This window comes from Aythya fuligula, chromosome W (assembly GCF_009819795.1).
Source record: "Aythya fuligula isolate bAytFul2 chromosome W, bAytFul2.pri, whole genome shotgun sequence".
In the NCBI taxonomy this organism is placed as follows: Eukaryota; Metazoa; Chordata; class Aves; order Anseriformes; family Anatidae; genus Aythya; species Aythya fuligula.
The window spans coordinates 8,547,617-8,562,508 of NC_045594.1; the positions used below are offsets into that span (position 1 = coordinate 8,547,617).

The 14,892-nt window shown below is 43.9% G+C and overlaps 1 pseudogene; it reads left to right on the top strand.

Moving 5' to 3' along the window:
* The window catches only part of LOC116501287, a 31,233-nt pseudogene extending 17,787 nt beyond the window's left edge, over positions 1-13,446 (top strand).
* Positions 13,447-14,892: the final 1,446 nt, after the last annotated feature.

The window sequence follows — 14,892 nt, forward strand, 5'->3', positions numbered from 1 at the left end:
TTAGAGTCCATTGGTATTGGTGGTGTTGATTATGTCTTAAACTGTATTCTTGGAACCCAAACTGATTCTAGCAACTGGCAAGCACTACTGGGGCGACTTTGTCTTATAGACAGACTTCTGTTGGAATTTCCTGGTGAATTTTATCCCCAAATTGTCTGTGGAGATGATTTACAGGCTGATACTGTAATAAACAGGTACTTGCTTACACTATTTGACTATTTGTAGTTGAACATTGTTGGTGATCTCTTCCAAAAATAGTGGTTTTAATATCTGTAAACAAGTAGTGCATATTTACATGCAAAAGTGCACATACTTTAGAGTAAATGGTTACCATTTTTAAACTTCTGACCTGTCAAACAATTCTGAAGCACCGGTGCAGCAGTAAGTCTTTGCTCTGCTACTGCAGAACTGACAGCTAAATGCATTGTCCTGAAATGGCTTTCTTAGCACTAGTTAACTAGAGCATTGTATAAAACGCTACTTTTTTTTTTTTTACTTTTTTTTTTTTTACTTTTTTTTTTTTTTTTTAATTTCAGGTATAAGAAACTTCTCTCCCTCTTAAATTTTGCCTTGCAGTCAATTGACAATTCCCACTCAAGGACTGGTAAACTATCATGGAGAGTATTTTTGAGTGCAGCAAGAATTGTCGCAAGAGTACCTCATGTTTTTGTAAAGCTGTTAGAAATGTTGAGTGTGACAAGCTCAACTCATTATGCAAGGGTGCGTTGACGTCTGATGGCAATTGCAGATGAAATGGAAATTGCAGAAGCCATCCAGCTAGGCATGGGAGAAATGCAGTCTAGGGAATGCCAACATAAAGTCTTTTTGCAGCTACCTGTACCAGATAACTCTCCAGAAGCTGCAGAAAGTAATACTCCTAACAATACTGTCCAGTTATCAGGGAAAAGTTGGAAAGGTTTAAGTGATTAAAAACTGAGTGCCACTCCAGAGGACGTTTTAAAGACATTGGCTGGTCTTGCTGTGGGACTTCCCATTTCATCAACTGAGCAACCAAAGACAACTGTTCAAACAAAAGGAAAACTCCACAGTCAGTGTTTGAACTCTTCTCCCTCATCCAGTCATTCCCAATCACTATTCCCAATGCTTCTCTCTCCTTCAAATCCATCTGTCCCAGCTGTCACTGTAACAGAAGTCTCTAAACTCAGATCTCAGGGATTCATTCCCACCAAAATCCCCTCACCTTCTTCTCAAACACAGCGGAAACTTTCTTTCCAGTTTCGGAGAAGGTGTTCTGAAAATAAAGAACCAGAGGAACTTTCTCCAGTTTTTATCCAAGCCAGGCCACTGCCATCCAGTCACATACACAGGCCAAAGCCATCACGACCCACTCCAAGCAATATGAACAAGCAGGGAGAAACCTCAAAAAACAGTATGACACTTATGACACTTCACCTGGATGATATCTCAAAGTTCGATGGCAGTAGTAGTAATAGCAGTGTAGTTATACCAATTGAAGGGATGGTGTTCACACCAGTAGATGAGAAATGTTGGTTGGATGTTAATGCAGAGCTCAACTCCAGTATTGAACACCTACTTGAGGCCTCCATGCCAACAAGTGATGGCACAGTTACATTCAAGTCTGAAGTTGCAGTTCTCTCTCCTGAGCAGGAAGAAAATTATGACACTTATAAAGATGATGTAAATCATAATAAAAAATGCAAGGAAGAGATGGAAGCTGAAGAGGAGGAAGCTTTAGCTATTGCTCTGGCAATGTCAGTGTCTCAAGATGCACTGCCAATAATTCCCCAACTACAGGTTGAAAATGGTGAAGAAATCATAATTATTCAGCAGGATGTAAGTATACATATGGGAATTTAACATGTCTCTGTTGTGGTTTAACCCATCAGGCAGCTAAGCACCACACAGCCATTTACTCACTCCCCACCCCCCACAGCTTGTTTTTTTTTTTTTGTTTTTTTTTCTGTCCTATTAAGCTGTCTTTATCTCAAGCCACAAGTAAAACTTGTGGCTTGAGATAAAGACAGCTTAATAGGACAGAAAAGGAAGGGAAAATAATAATAATGATAATAATTATATATATATATATATAAAACAAGTGATGTACAATGCAATTGCTCACCACCTGCTGACTGATGCCCAGCCCCTCCCCGAGCAGAGCAGTGCACACACACACATACACCAGTTTTTTATTGTTCAGAATGATGTCCAATGGGGTATGGAATATCCCTTTGGCCAGTCTGGGTCAGCTGTCCTGGTTGTGTCGCCTCCCAGCTTCTTGTGCACCCCTACCCTCCTCTCTGGCAGGGCAGCATGAGAAGCTGAATATGTTTGTTTGCAAGTATACAAAATCACAAGAAATAAGAATAGAGAGAGAAAGGAGTATTTTATAAAAGTTCACAAAATATTTGAGTATATTGACTTGAGGGAGTAAGACAGGTGCTGGAAGCTTATGAGGCTACATGCCTAGGAAAGGCAGCAGAATTGATAGTGTTGCTGGGAAGAAGAAAGAAATCTCATGTTGGTTTTTGTGATCATTTGCATGAGGTAACAACACGTGAAGCACAAAATGCCAGGAGTAAATTAAGTAGAAAACATGATTTTGGTTGTGTTTAGTGCAGATGATAAAAAAACAAAAAAAAAATAAATAGACATGAGATTAGGAATAGAAAAAAAGTCTAGCTTCTATTTGTGTCTTTACATCTTGTCTTTCATCTTCAGTTAATAACACAGAGGATGTGCTCTTTTCTTACATACGGTAGGAATGTGTGGATTATAGAAGATGTGGATTATATGGTGTTCTAGTCTCAACTGAAACATATAACATGCAATGTAAATAACTGTAAGGGAGAGGAGAGGAATATAAACTTGGATATATCATAGCCTTCCAGAATGTCTACATTTTAGATGCATGCTAGTAAACATGTAATTGATTTGGAATTTAATTTGCAGATACCAGAAACCCTGCCTGGACATAACAAAGCAAAACACCATTACAGAGAAGATTCAGAATGGCTTAAAGGTCAGCAAATTAGTCTTGGAGCTTTCTCTTCCTGTTACCAAGCACAGGATGTAGGAACAGGGACATTAATGGCTGTAAAACAGGTAAATATTTCACATTCTTGAATGTATTCTGCTTGCTCTTCAATATTTTTTTGAATATTAAATATAAAAACCTTTTGCTCTCACAAACTGTTCCCTACTTCCTCTGCTCCCCACTCCAGAGATTCTGTTGGTATTTCCCCAGAAGATTGCTCTTACTTTTTCTATGACTGTCTCATATGGAGATGCATTCTCAGCTGAACGGACTTGAGGTTAGAAGAACAACTGCAGTTTTTGGATGGTGAACAGAGATGGAAAACCATCCATTGTCATTACTGTACTGAATGGGTTGTGGGAGGGGGTGTGGAAACACAATTGATAATTATATAAAGTAAACCTGAATATCATATTTCAAAAAAGGTGACGTATGTCAGGAACACATCATCTGAGCAAGAAAAGGTAGCCAAAGCACTGAGGGAGGAGATATGGATGATGAGTCATCTGAACCACAGAATCACAGAATCTCAGAATTTCTAGGTTGGAAGAGACCTCAAGATCATCGAGTCCAACCTCTGACCTAACACTAACCAGTCCTCCACTAAACCATATCACTAAGTTCAACATCTAAACATCTTTTGAAGACTTCCAGGGATGGTGACTCCACCACTTCCCTGGGCAGCCTGTTCCAATGCCTCACAACCCTTTCAGTAAAGAAGTTCTTCCTAACATCTAACCTAAAACTCCCCTGGTGCAACTTTAGCCCATTCCCCCTCGTCCTGTCACCAGGCATGTGGGAGAACAGACCAACCCCCACCTCGCTACAGCCTCCCTTGAGGTACCTATAGAGAGCGATAAGGTCGCCCCTGAGCCTCCTCTTCTCCAGGCTGAACAAGCCCAGCTCCCTCAGCCACTCCTCGTAGGACTTGTTCTCCAGACCCCTCACCAGCTTCGTCGACCTTCTCTGGGCTCGCTCGAGCACCTCGATGTCCTTCTTGTAGCGAGGGGCCCAAAACTGAACACAGTCCTCGAGGTGAGGCCTCACCAGAGCTGAGTACAGGGGGACGATCACCTCCCTAGCCCTGCTGGTCACACTGTTCCTGATACAAGCCAGGATGCCGTTGGCCTTCTTGGCCACCTGAGCACACTGCTGGCTCATATTCAGCCGACTATCCACCAATACTTCCAGGTCCTTCTCTGCCTGGCAGCTCTCCAACCATTCCTCTCCCAGCCTGTAGCTCTGCTTGGGGTTATTGCGCCCCAGGTGCAGGACCTGGCACTTGGCCTTGTTGAACTTCATGCAGTTGACCTCAGCCCATCGGTGCAGCCTATCCAGATCCTCCTGCAGAGCTTTCCTACCCTCAAGCAGATCGACACACGCACCTAACTTGGTGTCATCTGCAAACTTACTGAGGGTGCACTCGATGCCCTCATCCAGATCATCGATGAAGATATTAAAGAGGACCGGCCCCAGCACCGAGCCCTGGGGAATGCCACTAGTGACTGGACTCCAACTGGACTTGGCTCCATTCACCACGACTCTTTGGGCCCGGCTATCCAGCCAGTTTCTAACCCAACGAAGCGTGCGCCAGTCCAAGCCAAGAGCAGCCAGTTTCTTGAGGAGAATGCTGTGGGAGACGGTGTCAAAAGCCTTGCTGAAGTCAAGGTAGACCACATCCACAGCCTTTCCCTCGTCCACCCAGCGCGTCACTCTGTCATAGAAGGAGATCAGGTTCGTCAAGCAGGACCTGCCTTTCATAAACCCATGCTGACTGGGCCTGATCGCCTGCTTGCCCTGCAAATGCTGCATGATGACTCTCAAGAGAATCTGCTCCATGAGCTTCCCTGGTGTCGTGGTTCCGCTCGAGTGGGCAGCCGAGCTCCACCACAGCCGCTCTCTCACTCCCCCTCCTCAAAGAGGAATGGGGAGAAAATATGTGAAAAGGGCTCAAGGATTGAGATAAGGACGAGAAAATCACGCAATAATTATTGTAACGGGCAAAACAGACTCGGCATAAGGAGATAGTAAGATTTATTGCCTACAACTAACAAGCGAGAGAAGTGAGAAAACAAAGGAAAAAAAAACAAAAGCACCTTCCCCCCCCATCCACCCTTTTCCACCTCCTCCCCCCGAGCGGCGCAGGGGAACGGGGAATGGGGGTTATGGTCAGTCTACAGCACTTCTTCTCTGCCGCTCCTTCTCGGTCACTCTCGTCCCCTGTGCTGTGGGGTCCCACCCACGGGATGCAGTCCTTGATGAACTGATCCGGCGTGGGCTTCCCACAGGCAGCAGCTCTTCCAGAACTGCTCCAGATATGGGTCCGTACCACGGGGTCCATCCCTCAGGAGAAAACTGCTCCAACCTGGCTCCCCTACGGGCAGCAGCTCCTGCCAGATCACCTGCTCCTGCGTGGTCTCCTCTCCACGGGCTACAGGTCCGGTCCGGAATCTGCTCCGGCAGGGGTCTTCCACAGGCGGCAGCCTCTGTCGGTGCAGGGCCACCTGCTCCACCGTGGTCTCCTCCACGGGCTGCAGCGTGGAACCCTGCTCCACCGTGGTACTCCATGGGCTGCAGGGGGACATCCTGCTTCACCATGGTCCTTACCACAGGCCGCAGGGGACTTCTGCTCCGGCGCCTGGAGCACCTCTCCCCCTCCTTCTACACTGACCTTGGTGCAAGGCTGTTCTCCCACTCCCTTGACTCTCCCGGCTGCTGTGTGGCGCAGCGTTTTTTCCCTGTCTTAAATATGCTCTCACAGAGGCGCAAAACAACATCGCTTATTGGCTCGGATCTGGAAAACAATGGGGCCCTTCCCAAACATGGGGCAGCTTCTAGATCTTTCTCACAGAAACCACCCCTATGGCTCCCTGCTACCAAAACCTTGCCACGTAAACCCACTACACCTGGTACTGAGGTCAAACTGACAGGCCTATAGTTCCCCGGGTCTGCCCTCTGGCCCTTCTTGTAGATGGGCGTCACATTTGCAAGCCGCCAGTCAACTGGGACCTCCCCCGATCGCCAGGACTGCTGATAAATGATGGACAGTGGCTTGGCCAGCTCCTCTGCCAGTTCTCTCAGTACCCTTGGGTGGATCCCATCCGGCCCCATCGACTTGTGCACATCCAAGTGCCGTACCAGGTCACCAACCAGTTCTTCGTGGATAGTGAGGGCCACATCCTGCTCCCCATCCCCTTCCACCAGCTCAGGGTACTGGGTATCCAGAGAACAACCGGTATTGCCGCTAAAGACTGAGGCAAAGAAGGCATTGAGCACCTCCGCCTTTTCCTCATCTCTTGTAACTAAGTTTCCCCCCGCATCCAGTAAAGGATGGAGATTCTCCTTAGTCCTCCTTTTTGTGTTGATGTATTTATAGAAACGTTTTTTGTTATCTTTAACGGCAGTAGCCAGATTGAGCTCCAGATGAGCTTTGGCCTTCCTAATTTTGTCCCTAACCATCCTAATATTATTTGCATATTGGGTGCTACATGTGAGAAGAGCAACTATAACCTCTTTATTGAATGGATGGCTGGTAAACAACTACATGCCAAATAAAATTAAAGTATCGGTTGTCTTGGAACTATGTAGTTTCATACTGCAAAATATTCCATGCATTGCTTCAGTTCGGAAAGTTATGTTTTTATTGCTGATTTAAAGATTTGTGCTAATTAAAGCATAAAGATTTACTTACAAAACAGTTTAAGTGGTCATAGCAATATTCTTACTGGCATCTTTCATTTGATTTGGAATTATCCATGCATAATTTGTCATACAGTTAATGTAGTTTAAAGCCCTGAACAAAAAATCAATTACATTTTCCTCAATTTCTGCATCCAAAAGAGGAATTAAACTTTGAGATACAGACTCTTCAGCTTTCTATATTTCCAACTGTTGCATTTTCTGTGTAGCTGTGTAATTTTAAATGATTATTAAAAATTACTTTCCTAGAAAGTTTGCGATGCCGGTCACTTGTTTTTGTCCCAAGCATTTTCTTTAAAATTGTGTGAGGGGACATGCAAAAGCACTTGAGAACTTAAAGTAAATTTCTAATAATAGGTAGTAAACAGGTGGGGTGGTTTTACCGTGCTGGGCAGCTAAACTCTACCACAACTTCTGTCTCACTCCCCCCCCCTCAATAGAAGAGGGGAAGAAGAAAGTATGATGGAAAGAAAAAAACAACTCACAGGTTAAGATAAGAATAATTTAATTAAAAGAAAAAAAAAAAAGAAAAAAAAAAAAAAAAAAAAGAAAAGGCCATGCTGAAGAAAAGGGGAAAGAAAAAAAATCATTCTATATTTCCCATCAACGAGCGTTGTTAGGCCATGTCCTGGGAAGCAGGGCCTCAATACGCATAGGGGATGATTGGAAGGACAGATATCTTCACAATGAGAGCCCCACCCTCCTTCCCCTTTCCCACCTTTTATTGCTGAATGTGACATCATATGGTATGGAATATCCCTTTGGTTGGTTTAGGTCAGCTGCCCTGGTGATGTCCCCTCCCCACTGGCTTTGGGGGGTTTGGAGAGAGTCTTGATGTTGTGCCAGCACTGCTCAGCAATAGCAAAAACATTGGTGTGATATCAGGGCTGTTCCAGCTACAAGTGCAGAGCACAACACTATATGGGTCGTTGCAGGGAAAGTTAACTCCATTCCAGCCACACCCAGTACAACAGGATGCTTCAGGAAAACCATGTTAAAATACTATCTGTTTAACTATCTGTTAAGTGGTACTTTAGTAGTAATTATTTTTCATTATTGTATATGGCAGTGCCAAGTAAGTTTATATCTTTTATTTTTTTAAGAAGGAGCTTTATTTTCTGAATGGGACTATATGTCATTGCATTCTGGTTAACAAGACTAGATTTGGTGTTTTCATAGAATCACAGAATGGCTTGGGTTGAAAGGGACCTTAAAGATCATCTAATTCCAACCCCCCTGCCATGAGCAAGGACACTTTCCTCTAGACCAGGTTGCTCAAAGCCCCATCCAGCCTGGCCTTAAACATTTCCAGGGATGGGGGATCCAAAACTTCTCTGGGCAACCTGTTCCAGTGCCTTACCACCCTCAGAGTAAAGAATTTCTTCCTAATATCTAATCTAAGTCTACCCTCTTTTAGCTTAAAGCCATTACTCCTTGTCCAATACTACACTTCCTGACAGACTCCCTCTCCAGCTTTCCTGTAGGCCCCCTTTAGGTACTGGAAGGCTGCAATGAGATCTCCCTGGAGCCTTCTCTTCTCCAGGCTGAACAACCCCAACTCTCTCAGCCTGTCTTTGTAGGAGAGATATTCCAGCCCTCTGATCACCTCTGTGGCCCTCCTCTGGACTCGTTCCATGTTCTTCTTGTGCTAGGGGCCCCAGATCCAAACACAGTACTCCAGGTGGGGTCTCATGAGAGCAGAGTAGAGAGGGGAGAATCACCTCCCTCAACCGTCTCGCTATGCTTCTTTTGATGCAGCCCAGGATATGGTTGACTTTCTGGGCTGCAAGCGCACAATGCCTGCTCATGTTGATCTTCTTATCAACCAAGACCCCCAGGTCCTTCTCATCAGGGCTGCTCTCAATCCATTCTCCTCCAAGCCTGTATTTGTGCTTGGGATTGCCTCAACCCAGCTGTAGGACCTTGAAGGTCTTGTTGAACTTCTAATGAGGTTTGCATGGGCCCAACTCTCAAGCCTGTCCAGGACCCTCTGGATGGCATTTCTTCCCTCCAGCATGTCAACCGCACCACACAGCTTGGTGTCATCGGCAAACTTGCTGAGGGTGCACTCAACCTCACTGTCCATGAGAGAGATGATCTCCACTAGAGAGATCATCTAGTTCCAACCCCCCCCCACCCCGCCACCCACTAGATCAGGTTGCCCAGGGCCCCATCTAACCTGTCCTTGAACACCTCCAGGGATGGGGCATCCACAGCTTCTCAGGGTAATCTGTTCCAATGTGTTACCTTCCTCAGTGAAGAATTTCCTCCTAACATCTAATCCAAATCTACCCTCTTTTAGTTTAAAACTGTTTCCCCTTATCCTATCGTTATCTGCCCCTGTAAAATGTCACTCCCCAAATCACACTCTCCAAATTTCCATCAAAGGATGTTTTATACATCCTTATTTCCTTATGAAAGAAGGCATTGCACCTTAACTTATGTTCTTCGGCAGAAATCACTTAGCAATACCAGAGTGCTAACAAGCAAAGCCCAAATACGTGTTATTACAATCAATAGTGCAGAAAATATTTTCTTGAAACTAAGGGTGTTTTTTGTATTTTCTTTGTGTGTGTATTTTTTTAACTTATCTCATTTTTTCTTAATTTTTAAAGTTTATGTTTTATGAAATAATATTGCTTAGATAATGAAATGTCTTTGCATCATTCAAGTGCAGGTTATATTACAGTACTTCGAGAAGCACAGTGGAAATTCAAATCCTTGAGGTTCTATATGCCACTATTTAGTATACTAAAGTATTCATACTTTTTTTTTTTTTTTTAAGGAAGGATGAAATTATTAGGAAGAATAAAGACCTATGCCATTATAATGTGTACAGTTCCAGGCAGAAAGTAATTAAGTAATCAACTATATTACTTTTTACCTAGAGAATTTTTAACATATTTTTAAGAGGAGAAATCTAGGTATAAATTAGGAATACCGATACCAAGCTCCAAATTTAGGAGGCAGTGTCGCATTCTACTAATACAAATTGTGTTGATAAATTCCTTTGTTATCTTCTAGGGGGTTCAGTTGCTCATTTATCAAGTAATTATGGAGCCTTCAAAGAATCAGTTATTATTAATTACACAGAACAACTCTTATGTGGCCTTTCTTACCTACATGAGAATCAGATAATCCATAGACATGTTAAAGGTAAGAATTATTTAGAGTATCTTTTAAAAAGTAATATTTGGAAGGCAACATCTATTTTGGCTTGACACCTATTGCTTCTCTTGTATGCCATCTCAAGAGTAGTATCGCTATTGGGTTTATCTGATCATACTTAAGAACCTTTACTTTACAGAAATTAACCAGAACATTCATGGAGTGGGTTTACGTGGCAAGGTTTTGGTAGCAGGGAGCCATAGGGGTGGTTTCTGTGAGAAAGATCTAGAAGCTGCCCCATGTTTGGGAAGGGCCCCATTGTTTTCCAGATCTGAGCCAATAAGGGATGTTGTTTTGCGCCTCTGTGAGAGCATATTTAAGACAGGGAAAAAAACGCTGCGCCACACAGCAGCCGGGAGAGTCAAGGGAGTGAGAGAACAGCCTTGCACCAAGGTCAGTGTAGAAGGAGGGGGAGAGGTGCTCCAGGCGCCGGAGCAGAAGTCCCCTGCGGCCTGTGGTGAGGACCATGGTGAAGCAGGATGTCCCCCTGCAGCCCATGGAGTACCACGGTGGAGCAAGGTTCCACGCTGCAGCCCGTGGAGGAGACCACGGTGGAGCAGGTGGCCCTGCACCGACGGAGGCTGCCGCCTGTGGAAGACCCCTGCCGGAGCAGATTCCGGGACGGACCTGTAGCCCGTGGAGAGGAGCCCACGCAGGAGCAGGTGACCCGGCAGGAGCTGCTGCCCGTAGGGGAGCCAGGTTGGAGCAGTTTTCTCCTGAGGGATGGACCCCGTGGTACGGACCCATATCTGGAGCAGTTCTGAAAGAGCTGCTGCCTGTGGGAAGCCCACGCCAGATCAGTTCATCAAGGACTGCATCCCGTGGGTGGGACCCCACAGCACAGGGGACGAGAGTGACCGAGAAGGAGCGGCAGAGAAGAAGTGCTGTAGACTGACCATAACCCCCATTCCCCGTTCCCCTGCGCCGCTCGGGGGGAGGAGGTGGAAGAGGGTGGATGGGGGGGAAGGTGCTTTTGTTTTTTTTTTTCCTTTGTTTTCTCACTTCTCTCGCTTGTTAGTTGTAGGCAATAAATCTTACTATCTCCTTATGCCGAGTCTGTTTTGCCCGTTACAATAATTATTGCGTGATTTTCTCGTCCTTATCTCAATCCTTGAGCCCTTTTCACATATTTTCTCCCCATTCCTCTTTGAGGAGGGGGAGTGAGAGAGCGGCTGTGGTGGAGCTCGGCTGCCCACTCGAGCGGAACCACGACAATTACACAGAACAACTCTTATGTGGCCTTTCTTACCTACATGAGAATCAGATAATCCATAGACATGTTAAAGGTAAGAATTATTTAGAGTATCTTTTAAAAAGTAATATTTGGAAGGCAACATCTATTTTGGCTTGACACCTATTGCTTCTCTTGTATGCCATCTCAAGAGTAGTATCGCTATTGGGTTTATCTGATCATACTTAAGAACCTTTACTTTACAGAAATTAACCAGAACATTCATGGAGTGCTTGGGAACTGCTGTTGCCAGCACATGGAGTGCTGAGCCAATAGTTTAGAAAAATTGGTTTTCTGGATTTTTTCAAATAAAATATAAAGTTACCATATAGCTTTAAAGATTAGTTAGTTAAATTTATGTAAATATTTACTGCGAAGTGATAGTAAAATCTGTGAACGATCCAAAATAAAGAGGTCATCTGGTCTCTAATGTATAGGAATATTGTGATGGGTTTTCTTCCTTCATCCTAATTGAACATAAACACATTTGTGCTGTGTGACAAACAAAATTTGGACTTTACTGGGAAATCCCAGTCTTATTAAACTTCAGCCTTTAATGTCATTATAACTATCCTCGAACTGGAGAGAGATCCAAATAAGTAGCAATGTAACAATGACAAACACTTGCCTTCTAATATTTTTTCTTTAAAATAGGAAAATTTTCAATTGCTATGTAATTATCTTCAAGACATCTCAAAGCTAAATAAGAACGAAATGTGTAAATTTCACAGGGAGGTGCAGTCACTGAAAATCTTCAGGGTTTGAGTGCACCAATTTCTTTCATTATTCTAGCTTCAGCCATTGTTCCAGAATCCAGTGTTTGCCCTACTTTGAAAATTTGATTGCTTCTCTAAATCTCTCAGATGTCCTCAAGTTGTGTGCAGTATCACTCAGGCATAACAGAAAAAGTGACATTATTAGACTTGTCCTTAATTTTTAGATTTTCTTGATACTGAGGGTGGGAAGCATCAACCTATTTATAGTTTTGAAACAGAGGGAGGAAGATTGTTCATCCATTTGCCTTTAATAGAAAACCAACTAACAGTATTTTTATTATGCTGTTGACAGGTGCCAATTTGCTAATTGACAGCACAGGTCATAGATTAAGAATTGCTGATTTTGGAGCTGCAGCCAGGTTGGCATCAAAAGGAACTGGTGCTGGCGAGTTTCAGGGACAGTTGTTGGGAACTATTGCATTTATGGAACCAGAGGTAAGAAAACAGTTCTAGAAGTTACTTCAAAAAGTTTGTTTGAACTCTGTAAGCTAATTCATGCAGTCAAATAACAGAAAACTGATGTAAATGCTTCTAACATATTTTAAGTGTACTTGTTCTAAAGAATAGAAATTATTTCAACATGGCAGTAATTAAATTTCTTTCTTGTTGTCAAAGTTGTTATAAGTAATTTGCTGCAAAATATAGCATGAGTACTGTTACAAAAGCCTAAATAACCATTTGGTCAAAAGCTTGCAAGATTATTTGATTTGTCCCTTGATCAGGCACTTTGTTTCTACAGCTGTATAAGTCTAATGGCATTTGCATCACTGATCACTCTGTTAACCTGAAATGTTAATCAGAATGCACTTGATTGATTTTTTTTCAGTATCTAAATTACTTAGTTAGGAGACTTTGAAGTGGATAATCTGAGCTTTAATTTGTCTATCTGTTCAGGTTCTGAGAGGTCAGCAATATGGTAGGAGTTGTGATGTGTGGAGCGTTGGCTGTGTTGTTATAGAAATGGCTTGTGCTAAGCCTCCCTGGAATGCAGAGAAACATTCCAATCATCTTGCTCTGGTATTTAAGGTGAGGTATTTGTTGCTACAAATGACACTGACCAATTTCATATACAGAAGTGTGAATTTTAGAAAAGTATGCAAGTAGAAGGGGTTGCTGGGGTTGTTCCAATGGCCCTTCTTTATAATAGAGCTGTTAGTAAAAAGGTAATACTGATATCAATATACTAATCATACTGACTTTGAAAAAAAAAAAAAAAAAAGCTACCAGCAATAATATGCAGAAAAATCCCTGTTAGAAGACACATAATGTAACAGGCTAAAAAAAGTTAGGAAGTAGAGATCCAATCTTCTTCCTAGAGTCAAGAATTTGAAGTCTTTTTTACAATCCTGTAAAATATGGGAGCAAAAGAAAAGTGTTTCTAACATAAAACATTTATATGTGTATTCATATTTCATAGTGGGGAATGCTGTTTGGTGAAACGTGATTTTCCACGACCAGATTTCACTGAAAGATATTTACCATTATGCCATACTATATATGAGTATTGTCCCTCCCTTTTGTAGGTCATCAATTTCAGCATTCATTTTTCTCACTAAAATCAACTAAGTATATTTGTTTCTAAAAATCAAGTTGAACTGTAGGCATGAATGAAGAAAATACTGTCACAGGTGAAGAAAGTGATTAGCATCTTCGCTAGCGTGAGTGAATAAAGTGTTTCCACAAAACAGAACTAGCACAGCAATAAGCTCTTCAGAAGGGACAGGCAGCACAGAAGGGGTGGTGGTGTGGCTCTCTGTATTAGAGAATCTTTCGATGTTGTAGAACTTGAGGCTGGGAATGACAAGGCTGAGTCCCTGTGGGTTAGGATCGGCGGGAAGGCCAACAAGGCTAGCATCCTGGTCGGGGTCTGTTATAGACCGCCGAACCAGGATGAGGAGATGGATGAGGAGTTCTACAGGCAGCTGACAGAAATTGCGAAATCGTCGGCGCTTGTACTCGTGGGGGACTTCAACTTCCCTGACATATCCTGGAAACACAACACAGCCCAGAGAAAGCAATCTAGGAGGTTTCTGAAGAGCATGGAAGATAACTTCCTGATGCAGCTGGTTAGTGAGCCTACCAGGGGTGGTGTCCCGCTAGACCTTCTCTTCACAAACAGAGAAGGACTGGTGAGAGATGTGGTGGTCGGGAGCTGTCTTGGGCAGAGTGAGCACGAAATGGTGGAGTCCTCTATTCTTGGCGAGGCCAAGAAGGGGACCAGTAAAACTTCTACATTGGATTTCTGGAGGGCTGACTTTGAGCTGCTCAGGACACTGGTTGGCAGAGTCTCTTGGGAGGCGGTTCTGAAGGGCAGAGGAGTCCAGGAAGGCTGGGCACTCCTCAAGAAGGAAATCTTAATGGCGCAGGAGCGGTCTGTCCCCACGTGCCCAAAGACGAGCCGGCATGGAAGAAGACCAGCCTGGCTCAACAGAGAGTTGCAGCTTGAGCTTAGGAGAAAAAAGAGGGTTTATAATCTTTGGAAAAAAGGGCGGGCCACTGAGGAGGAATATAAGGATGTTGCGAGGCTGTGCAGGGACAAAATAAGAAAGGCCAAAGCTCATCTGGAGCTCAATCTGGCTACTGTCGTTAAAGACAACAAGAAATCTTTTTACAAATACATCAACGCAAAACGGAGGACTAAGGAGAATCTCCATCCTTTACTGGATGCAGAGGGAAACTTAGTTACAAGACATGAAAAAAAGGGTGAGGTGCTAATGCCTTCTTTGCCTCAGTCTTTAGCGGCAATACCGGTTGTTCTCTGGATACCCAGTACCCTGAGCTGGTGGAAGGGGATGGGGAGCAGGATGTGGCCCTCACTATGCATGAAGAACTGGTTGGTGACCTGGTACGGCACTTGGATGTGCACAAGTCGATGGGGCCGGATGGGATCCACCCAAGGGTACTGAGAGAACTGGCGGAGGAGCTGGCCAAGCTGCTTTCCATCATTTATCAGCAGTCCTGGCTATCGGGGGAGGTCCCAGTTGACTGGTGGCTACCAAACG